The sequence below is a fragment of the Elgaria multicarinata genome, chromosome 3 (assembly GCF_023053635.1).
Source record: "Elgaria multicarinata webbii isolate HBS135686 ecotype San Diego chromosome 3, rElgMul1.1.pri, whole genome shotgun sequence".
In the NCBI taxonomy this organism is placed as follows: domain Eukaryota; kingdom Metazoa; phylum Chordata; class Lepidosauria; order Squamata; family Anguidae; genus Elgaria; species Elgaria multicarinata.
Genome location: NC_086173.1, coordinates 149487164 through 149497637, shown reverse-complemented (window position 1 = coordinate 149497637; position 10474 = coordinate 149487164). Strand labels below are relative to the sequence as shown.

General features: G+C 47.0%; 1 non-coding gene across 1 annotated transcript; it reads left to right on the top strand.

The window, feature by feature from the left end:
* The first annotated feature begins 2743 nt into the window (after positions 1 to 2743).
* Positions 2744 to 2816, top strand: TRNAA-AGC (transfer RNA alanine (anticodon AGC)). Its single transcript has one exon. It is a non-coding gene; the product is annotated as a tRNA-Ala (tRNA).
* The last annotated feature ends 7658 nt before the right edge of the window (positions 2817 to 10474 follow it).

The window sequence follows — 10474 nt, the reverse complement described above, 5'->3', positions numbered from 1 at the left end:
TGCTATGGGTGTGCCATAAGTCTGGTTAAAGACACGCCTGAACCTGAATTGGTCATTCCATGTACCTACATGGCATGTTTGTGTGCATGGGAATAAGGACACATGCCAAAAGGGGAATTAGCTCAAATGGTAGAGCGCTCGCTTAGCATGTGAGAGGTAGCGGGATCGATGCCCACATTCTCCAGTAATATTTCCTCTCTCTTCCTTTTGCTGTGCCTTTTCAGGTCATTCTATGCACAGTGTCCTGGGTCTGTCCCCTTCTTTGAATATTATGGCACTGCAAGGGAGTTGGGGAATTAGCTCAAATGGTAGAGCGCTCGCTTTGCATGTGAGAGGTAGTGGGATCGATGCCCACATTCTCCAGCCAAGATTCTAACCACTTATTTTTGCTGCAAACACATCAGACCTTTGTTGGGTCATTTTCTGCATGGCACCTTGGCTCTGCCCACATCTTGGGGCATTGTTGGGGCAACTGCGTATTTAAGCTTAAATGGCAGAGTGCTTAGTACGTGAGAGACAATGGGTTTGATGACCATATTCTACATCATGCTTTTTCGTTTGCTTGTTTCTTGGCCATGGCAAACTCCTGTGAGCCAACCAAAATGGGGCAAAGCATGGGGCCTTCTCCTGGCTTCAGATGGCCAGCATGAGACCTGAACCCATGGCCTTATATGCACCATGTCCTTGCCAGCTGAGCTAGCTAGCCAATGGGAAACAGCATGCACAGTGTCTTCTTCTATCAGGAAGAGTACTGGGAGGCTAGAGTGTGGCTTTTTCAGGTCACTTTCTGCACAGCATCCAAGGTTTGACCCCCAGTTGGCACATTGTGGGACAAGCAATGGTAGAGTGTTTGCTTAGCATGCAAGAGGTAGCAGGATTGATGCCTGCATTTTCCAGCCAAATATCTCTCTTTCTTTTCCATGTGTACCAATTGGGGGTCACTTCCTACATGGCATATTGGCTCTGCCTCCTTCGTGGGGTATTGCAGAGCAGTGCTTCCAGGCAACTGGGGAATTAGTTCAAGTGGTAGAGCGCTTGCTTCGCATGCGAGGGGTAACGGGATCGATGCCCGTATTCTCCATGGTGCATTTTGTGTTGCCTGGGATTTTTCCTTCTTGGCCATGGACAGCTCCTTACAGGCCACCAAACAGGGACGAAGCACAGCGCCCTTCCCTGTCTTCAGATAGCACAGTGGGCCTTGAATCCATGGCTTTGTTATCATTGGCACCACTCATCTACCTGAAATCGATAGGCCTTCTGTCTGATCCAGTACCATCATTTTTATATTCTTCTGTATTTTGATCTAGGAAAAAAGAGAGGAAGCACAAGGCGCTCGCTTTTTTCCAGGTGGGCAACACGAGGCTCCAACCCACAACCTTGGAGTTATAACCATGCTCTGACCAGCTGAGCTACCGGCCCAGCCTATAGGGCAATGACTAGACTGCTGCTGTTTCAAAAAACATATCACAAAGATTTGGTCCGGCAGCCCAAAATAAATATCTAGATCAGATGGGAATTCCCATCCTAAACATGTCACCTTTTCCCCAAAGTTGTAGGGCATTGTTTGGGAACATCATCATCATCATCATCATCATCATCATCATCATCATCATCATCACAACAACAACAACAACAACCCACCTCTCCATTCTGATCGAGGCAGGGAACAGCATCAAATATAAAATACATAAAACTGAATTAAAACATAATATACATTGTTAAAACATCCTAAAATTCCACTGGATAGGCCTGCCGGCAGAGATCAGTCTTACTGACTTCTTACATCCAAAATGAGAATCATATCACCAGTCCACAAGCCAGAGCTGAGAAGGGAAGGGGCTAGCCGTGCCTCATGAACCTCTTTGGCGGGGCCCTTGACAGCAGGTCACGTGTGGCTCTGAATGCTCAGGTGTTAGAGAGGAGCTTCAGACATGCTGGCTCTCTAACCCATGTCTTATGCACTATGGACTTAAATGGCATTATCCTGACACCTTGGCTTAAGCCTTCACTTATGCCTAGAATATACTTGCTTCCTCCATGATCAGATTTTAAAAGTCTTAGCCTCTGTGTGGTCTCCACATCATCACTTACCCCCAAACTCTTTCTTTTGGACGTCTGTGGACAATGTGGTGCAGCCTATTGTCAACAAAAGCCCAGGTTGCTTGAGGTTATGGTCACATTCATTAAAAGTACAACTAAAGCTGAGAAAGCCAAGGGTGGTGTGTAGCCCCAGCATTTTTCTAGATTTTCCCCAACCAACCAGGATGTCAAGTCCTTTGGATTCCCCTTTCCCATGAAATTAGTAGGGCTGTGCACCGCCTTGGGCCGAAGCCCTGAATCCAAGCCCAGGCTGTGAAATGGCCTCTGGGGCAAGTCCGGTAGGGACATGCTATGCACAGCCCTAGAAATTGGGTAATTTTAGTCACTATGGTGGGCTATTTGCGAGGAGTTAGGTATAATAAACAAGCCATTTTCATCTTCTGCAATGAATGTGCATGCCTGAGCTTTTAAGAACAAATATCTGTTAAAATGCTTTTCCTCTTTTGGGACTTTGTGCACATTTGGGAATGCATTTCGTACTTTTAGAAGGACCTAGTCCCTAGTTTAGTAAACATGTAGTACATACACCTGCTGTGTTGGGTGTGCAACAATTCTGTTTAAAGACACCTTTCAACCTGCATTGATCATTACATGTACATATGTGGATCTTATATGTGAATGGGAACAAGGGCATACGGCAAAAGGGGAATTAGCTCAAATGGTAGAGCGCTCGCTTAGCATGCGAGAGGTAGCGGGATCAATGCCCGCATTCTCCAATGACATATCTATTTTCTTCTTATTGCTCCTTCAGGTCACTTTCCGCATGACATCTTGGCTCTGCGTTTCTCTCAGGATATTGTGGGGCAGTGTTGCCAGGCAGGTGGGGAATTATCTCAAATGGTAGAGCGCTCACTTAGCATGGGAGAGGTAGCGGGATCTATGCCCACATTCGCCAGCTAAACTTGTATTCTCTTCCTTTTGCCATGAATTCAACAACATTTTCTCAGGTCATTTTATGCCCCCATCTTGGGATATTATAGAGCAATGCCACATGGTAGTTGGGGAATTAGCTGAAGTGGTAGAGCACTTGCTTTGCATGTGAGAGGTAGTGGGATCAATGCCCTCATTCTCCAGCCAAGCTTCAACCTGCTTCCTTTTGATATGGACCCAGCAAGGTCCGCTTGGGTCATTCTATGCATGGCATTTTGTGTCTGTCCCCATCTTGGGACATTGTGGGCATGGCTGCCAGTAATTAGCTTAAATGGTAGAGCACTTAATATGAGCTTGATGCCTGTATTCTCCATTGTGGTGGTGTTGCTTTTTGCTTCTTGATCATGCCCGGCTCCCATGAGCCAGCCAAAAAGGAGCAAAGAACAGGGCCTACCCCTGGCTTCAGATGGCCAGTGTGGGCTTGAACCCACTGCCTTGGCAATTTTAGCACAACGCTCTTACCAGCTGAGCTAGCTGGCCCAAGGGAAACATGATGCCCAGTGTCTTCTTCCACCAGGAAGAGTTCCAGGAGGCTAAGATGTGGCACAACAGCTCCAAATCCTCTTCTTGGAGAGGTTTTTCTGGAAGGGAAGAAGGAAAGCATTTTCCTCAAACATGTGATCCATTTTCCCTACAGTTACATTTGCTTTTCAAGGGAACTGAAAAACCAGGACATCTCTCACCCAAAGCAAGAATCATACCACTAGCCTAGGAGACTTTCTATACAATGCATCTTTGTGCACTCATGATTGCTCACTCATGGTAGTTTGTGGGTCCTTTCAATGATGTCATCGTCCAGGGTCCTCTCCCATGCTTCCAACCATTATCCTGTGTTTTTTTTTAACCCCGGAAACTTCGGCATATCCTGAATGGCGCCATAAAACTCTGTGTTATTGCGCAGATCCACTATATCACAGTGCCATCTAGTGGCTGTATAATGAAACATATAGAAAGGCAAAGAAAGAAAAATCTGGGGGGTGAGGGGAGAGCAAAGAATCCAGAAGCTGAAGCCCCAGTAAAGATGCTGGATAAGAGTTTCATGTAGAAATGCTCTAGGAGTGGTTCTATTTTCTGCCATGAAGGGTGACCAAACTTCAGGATTTTCCTGGATTTGTCCGGGTTTTTGTTCTATCCTGGGTGTCAGAGGAGACCATAGTGGTCTCAACTCCGTATCCTGCTCTAAAGCTGGTTTGAAATGGGTCTAGAAAAATCTGTCATCCAAAACTGCTTGGAATCATATCACTAGACCAAAAAGCCAGAGCTGAGAAGGGAAAGGAAGGGGCTAGCATGGGGCTAAAACCTACAACTCTGGCATTATTGGTACCACGCTCATACAGCTGAGCTAGCAGCCCATAGGAAACACCATGCACAGTGCCTTCATCCACCTAGAAGAGTTTCAGGAGGCTCATCTACACCAAGCAGGATATTGCACAATGAAAGTGATATATAAAAGGCAGGAGCCACACCAAGCAGGATATAGCGGTATGAAAGCAGTATACGGCATGTGTCAATGAACCCCAACAGTTGTCAGTACTCTTCAATACCGCTATAAAGCAGTAGTGTGGCTCCTGCCTTTTATATACTGCTTTCATAGTGCACTATCCTGTTTCGTATAGATTAGGCCTAAGTTGTGCCATAGCATAGGGTGGCCATATGAAAAGGAGGACAGGGCTCCTATATCTTTAACAGTTGCATAGAGAAGGGAATTTCAGCAGGTGTCATTTGTATATATGGAGAACCTGGTGAAACTCCCTCTTCATCACCACAGTTAAAGCTGCAGGAGCTATACTAGAGTGACCAGATTTAAAAGAGGGCAGGGCACCTGCAGCTTTAACTGTTGTGATGGAGAGGGAATTTCCCCAGCTTCTCCATACATACAACTGACACCTGCTGAAATTCCCTTTTCAATACAACTGTTAAAGATACAGGAGCCCTGTCCTCCTTTCCATATGGTCACCCTACCATACCATGGACAAGTCTTCTTTTTGGAGAGGTTTTTCTGTAAGGGAAGAAAGCAAGCAAAGCCCTTTCCGGTCACTTTCTGCACAGCATCCTGGGTTTGCCCCCCTTCCTTGGCATATTGGCCGTTTCTACACCAGTCCGAAAATCCGGGCCGGTCACGACCGAGTCCCTGTGCATTCAAATGATGCACAGGGACTCCCAGGAGGAAGGAGGAACAAGAACGGGTTTTCCCAGGGATAAGTACTCGCTTATCTTGAGATCGTCAGGAGACCGCAGGAGGTGCGGCCGCCCACCCTGGCTTCTTTCCTACTCCCTGCAAGTAGCGGGAATCAGTAGAGGGAAGGAACTGGGCAGGGAGGAATCAGGGGTGGGGGGAGTAGGGTAGGGGCTTTTTGAAAAAACTTACATTTCGCTGGAGCGCACATTCATTCATCTCCTTAAAAAAAAAAAGGCAGGCGCAACACCCTCCTTCTTCCCGGGATGTCACACCTGCATGTGAACTATGGGGAGGATCTCATGATCAGGATATCACGAGATCGTCCCCCCTCTTGTCCTCTACACCGGTATGGTGTAGAAAGGGCCATTGTTGGCCAGGCAACTGGGGAACTAGCTCAAATGGTAGAACCCACGCTTAGGATTCAAGCAGCAGCAGGATTGATGCCCACGTTTTCCAGCCCACAAACACTCTTCCTTTTCTATGCATACAGACAGGCACTTGGGGGCACTTTCTTCATGGCATCTTGGTTCTACCTCCTCCTTGGGATATTGCAGGGCAGTGTTTCCAGGCAACTGGGGAATTAGCTCAAGTGGTAGAGCGCTTGCTTCGCATGCGAGAGGTAACGGGATCGATGCCCGTATTCTCCATGATGCATTTTGTATTGCCTGGGGTGGGGGGTTGCTTCTTGACATTAATAGCATCTTTGAGCCAGCCAAACAGGGACACAGCACAGGGTCCTTGTCTGGCTTCAGAAAGCCCAACAGGCCTTGAATCCATGGCCTTGGCATCACTGGTACCATTCTTATTTTTTATTTTTTTATTTTTTTTAATTATTTAATACTTCAAACAATACATCAATACAAAATAAAACAATACTACATAATACACAATAATATAATATAAACATTTGATAAACATATATTCTAACTTAATTCTCTTAACGTAATCATACTTAACATAAAAGTGCTCCCCCCAACCACGGGATCTTATTCATGTTTCCAAAATCTCATTACTTCCTCTGGAGGTGTTTTCCCTCTCCCCTTTGATAATACAAAGTCTAGAATCTGTTTCCATATTCCCTCAAAATCATTCATTTTTATCATTCCTCTTCTAACTTTTATATTACATGTTAATTTATCGTTAATAGCAATATCCCATATTTCTTTATACCAATCTTCTATATGATAATCCCCTTGAACCTTCCAGTTCCTAGATATCATTAATCTTGCTGCTGTTAACAAATTCATTATCAATTCTTTTGTCTCTTTCTTACAATTCAATTCTCCATATAACGATAACAATGCCACTATAGGTGTCTCTTCAATCTCCATTCCTAAAATTTCTTTTATCTCATTAAACACCATTTTCCATAATTTTTGTACAAATTCGCATTCCCACCACATATGTAAATACGTTCCTTTCTTTTGACAACCTCTCCAGCAGCTTGCTGAATTCATCTTATTTATTTTATTTAATCTTACCGGGGTTAGGTCTGGTACCATTCTTGTAGCAGCTGAACTAGGTGGCCCAATAGATAAGGTGTGCACTGTGTCTTCTTCCATGCATGGAACAGCTCCAGGAGGCAAAGGTGTGGCATGGCAGCTCCAAACTCGATTCCTGGAGTTTATTCGCACAACAGAGGAATTCTTGTCTACACACACACACACACACACACACACACACAAATGGCATAGTCTTTCTTTCCAAAGTTGCAAGAATTTTCAGGAAAACTGAATGGGGGTGTCTCATACTCACACCAAGAAACATATCCCTAGATGAACAAGCCAGAGAAAAGGAAGAATAAGGATGCCCCTGTGGCATTACCCCACAATTGAGTATCGTGTATGTGTCTGACTTAGTATCTATGGTGAGTATGGAATGTTAGAAAGGAGTGGGTGTGGTTTGTGATGTAATAGGTAGGGCGGGGGAAGGAGTATATAAAGAGTGACTGAGGGGAGGAGGAGTTATGTTAGGTTTTTTAGGTTGTTGTTGGGAGTGGAGATTGGAATTGTTTGTGGAGTGAGAGGAGATTAATTGCTAGGCATTTAGGATTGGTGAGGAGAGAGAGAGGTGGTGGGTGATTGATGGGGAGTTTAGATTAGGCAGGATTGGAAGCATTATATTTTCATTTGAAGCTTTTAAAATTACAATAAACGTCTTATTATTATTTTGTTAGCCACCAATTACCACGTGTCATCTTGGCATTATTTACCTGCCTCACAGTTCTCAAACACCCTCACCAGACTATACCCACAGTACATTTCAATACAGATCCTATATTTAACCTGTTTCCCTCATAGCTAGGCGAAAGGTTTTATTTAACCCTCCCTCAGTTTTGGTGCTTGGCCTGAGAAGGGTTTATGAGGCAGGCCTAGTATAGGTGTAATGTCGCAGTCCCTGTATCAGGAAGTCCTCTGGCAGAGCCTTCATGTTTACAGGCCTCATAAGCAGGACTTGTGAGGCTCTGAATGTGAGGGGAATTAGCTCAAATGTCATAGAATCATAGTAGAGTGGAGTTGGAAGGGGCCTATCAGGCCATCGAGTCTGACCCCCTGCTCAGTGAAGGAATTCCACCTTAAAGCATCCTTGATGGCCGTCCAGCTGCCTCTTGAAGGCCTCTAGTGTGGGAGAGCCCACAACCTCCCTAGGCAACTGGTTCCATTAGTGTGCTCATTTAACAGACAAGATGTAGCAGGTCTGATGCCCACATTCTCCAACTGAACTTCTATTCCCTTCCATTTGCTGTACATTAAACAGCAACATCTTTCCTGATCACTTTCTGCATAGCATCTTGGGTCTGACTTTGTCTCAGAATATTGCAGGACAGTGTTACTGAGCTGGTGGGGAATTAGCTCAAGTGGTAGAGCGCTCGCTTAGCATGCAAGAGGTAGCGGGATCGATGCCCACATTCTCCAGTGACATTTCTACTCTCTTGCTTTTGACATGCCTTCAACAAAGCTTTCTCAGGTCATTGTAAACCTGCTTCTTGGGATATTATAGAACAATATAGTTGGGGCATTAGCTCAAGTGGTAGAGTGCTTGCTTTGTACGTGAGAGGTAGTGGGATTGATGCCCGCATTCTTCATATGAACGTCTACTTTTTTACTTTTCCATGCATACAGGGAGGCATTTCAGGGGTCACTTCCTACATGGCATCTTGGCTCTGACCCCTAGTATGTGAGAGGTAATAGGTTTGATGTCCATATTCTACATTGTGTAGGGTTTGTTTGTTTGTTTGTTTTTTGCTACTTGGCCACGGACAGCTCCTTTGAGCCAGCCATCAATCCCATCACATTTTGTATATAAAGCGAGTGCAAAGGGGGGGGGTGTAATTCCCATTTGATGCAGAGATATTTTTGTGGGGGCTGTTGAACTAAACCTTTGGATTATGTAGCCCCCTGGGTTTGTGAAAGAAACAGTCCAGGTCTGGCTAGCTCAGTTGGTCAGAGCATGGTGCTAATAGCTAGGGCTGTGCTCCGCTTCTCTTCAGATCGGAGAAGCAGAAGCGGATCAGGGTGCTTTACCTCCCCTTAAGGCAGAGGCAAAGAGGGTCAGGGGGCAGCAGAGCATCACTGAGCGGATCGAGATGAAGGCAGATCCTTCGCCTCGATCCAGAGCTCTGAAAAAAAGTTAAGGGGGTCTTACCTGGCGCCGCTGCCGCCCGTGCAGTGATGGCGGCAGAGCCATGTAAGGGGGCAGGGGGGAGGGGGGGTCTTACCTGGTCCATCGCAGCCTGTCGTTGGCTTCACTAGAGCCCTCAGCTCAACCCAGAAGTGTAGGCCCCAAACAGGGCCTACAGTTCCGGGTTGAGCTGCAGGGTCTAGTGAAGCTGGCGGCAGGCCATGACAGACCAGGTAAGTCGTGTGCACGAGGGGCGGTTTACCTGGGCCTGCCGCCACCGCCCGTGTGGCAACAGCTGCAGAGCCAGGTAAGGGGGCAGGGCGGAGAGGGGGGTTCTTACCTGGTCCATTGTGGCCTGTCGCCGGCTTCACTAGAGCCCACGGCTCAACCCGGAAGTGTAGGCCCCAAGCAGGGACTACAGTTCCAGGTTGAGCCACGGGCTCTAGTGAAGCTGGCGATAGGCTGTGATGGACCAGGTAAGTGGTGTGCGTGAGGGGGGGTTTACCTGGCCCTGCTGCCACCGCTGCCACCCGTGCGGCGATGGCAGCAGAGCCTGGTAAGGGGGCAGGGGGGAAGGGTCTTACCTGCGTCCCTCCGTGGTCCAGCAGTGGCTTCAACTGAGCCTGAGGACTCAAACCGGAAGACCAGGCTGCAGCTGTGGCCTGGTCTTCCTGTTCAAGTCCTCAGGCTCAGTTGAAGCAGCTGCTGGACCACGGCCGGATGCAGTTAAGGGGGGAGGAGGGAGGGGCCTTACCTGGCGGCGGCGCTGCAGAGCTCCGATTCGGATCCGGAGTTCCGCAGCGAAGCGAAGTGGACCACTGGCGGATCAGCGCGGAGCAGAGCAAACCCAATCCGGAAGTTGCAGATCAGGATCCGAAGCAGATTGGGGGGTCCGTGCACAGCCCTGCTAATAGCACCAAGATCATGGGTTCAGGCCCCATGCTGGCCATCCAGAAATAGAAAAGGGTGCTTTCTCCCTTTTTGCTGGATCAAAATACATAAGAATATAAAAAATGACTGTGCTGGATCTGACAGAAGGCCTATGCAGTTCAGCATTCTGTTCCCAGAGTAGCCAAGCAGATGTAAATGGGGCATGAATGGATCCGCACCCTCCCTCTCAGGTTCAATAGGCAAGGATACTGCCTCTGATCCTGGAGGTAGGATATAGCCATCATGACTCATGGCCATTAATGTCCTTATCCTACATGAATTGTTCCAATCTGCTTTTAAAACCATCCAAACTGGTAGCCATCTCTACATCTCATGGCTGTGAATTCCATGGTTTAATGCTGTGTGCAGAAGCTCTTCCTTTTATCTGTCCTGAGAGAAAGGGATAAAATAGCTGGGGCTACCCAAAGAGTCGCGGGGAAAACCCACAAGGAGAATCTGGTCATTGAACCTGTTTAAGTGTCAGAGGATTCAATTCCCAGACATTTTTATCCCTTCCTTGGAAACCCTCCAGGCAGAATATTTGGAGCTGTGGGGTGTTTCTGTGGGAGTCCTAATGCAATGAAGAGCTCATTTAAGCCTCATGCTGGGTGGGGAAGTGCCTTACATCTCCTCCCTTTTTGGCTGGCTCCAAACAGCTGAAGCTGGCAAAAGAAGCAACTCCCAGGCCCCATGGACCATTGGGGGAGGGTGGTG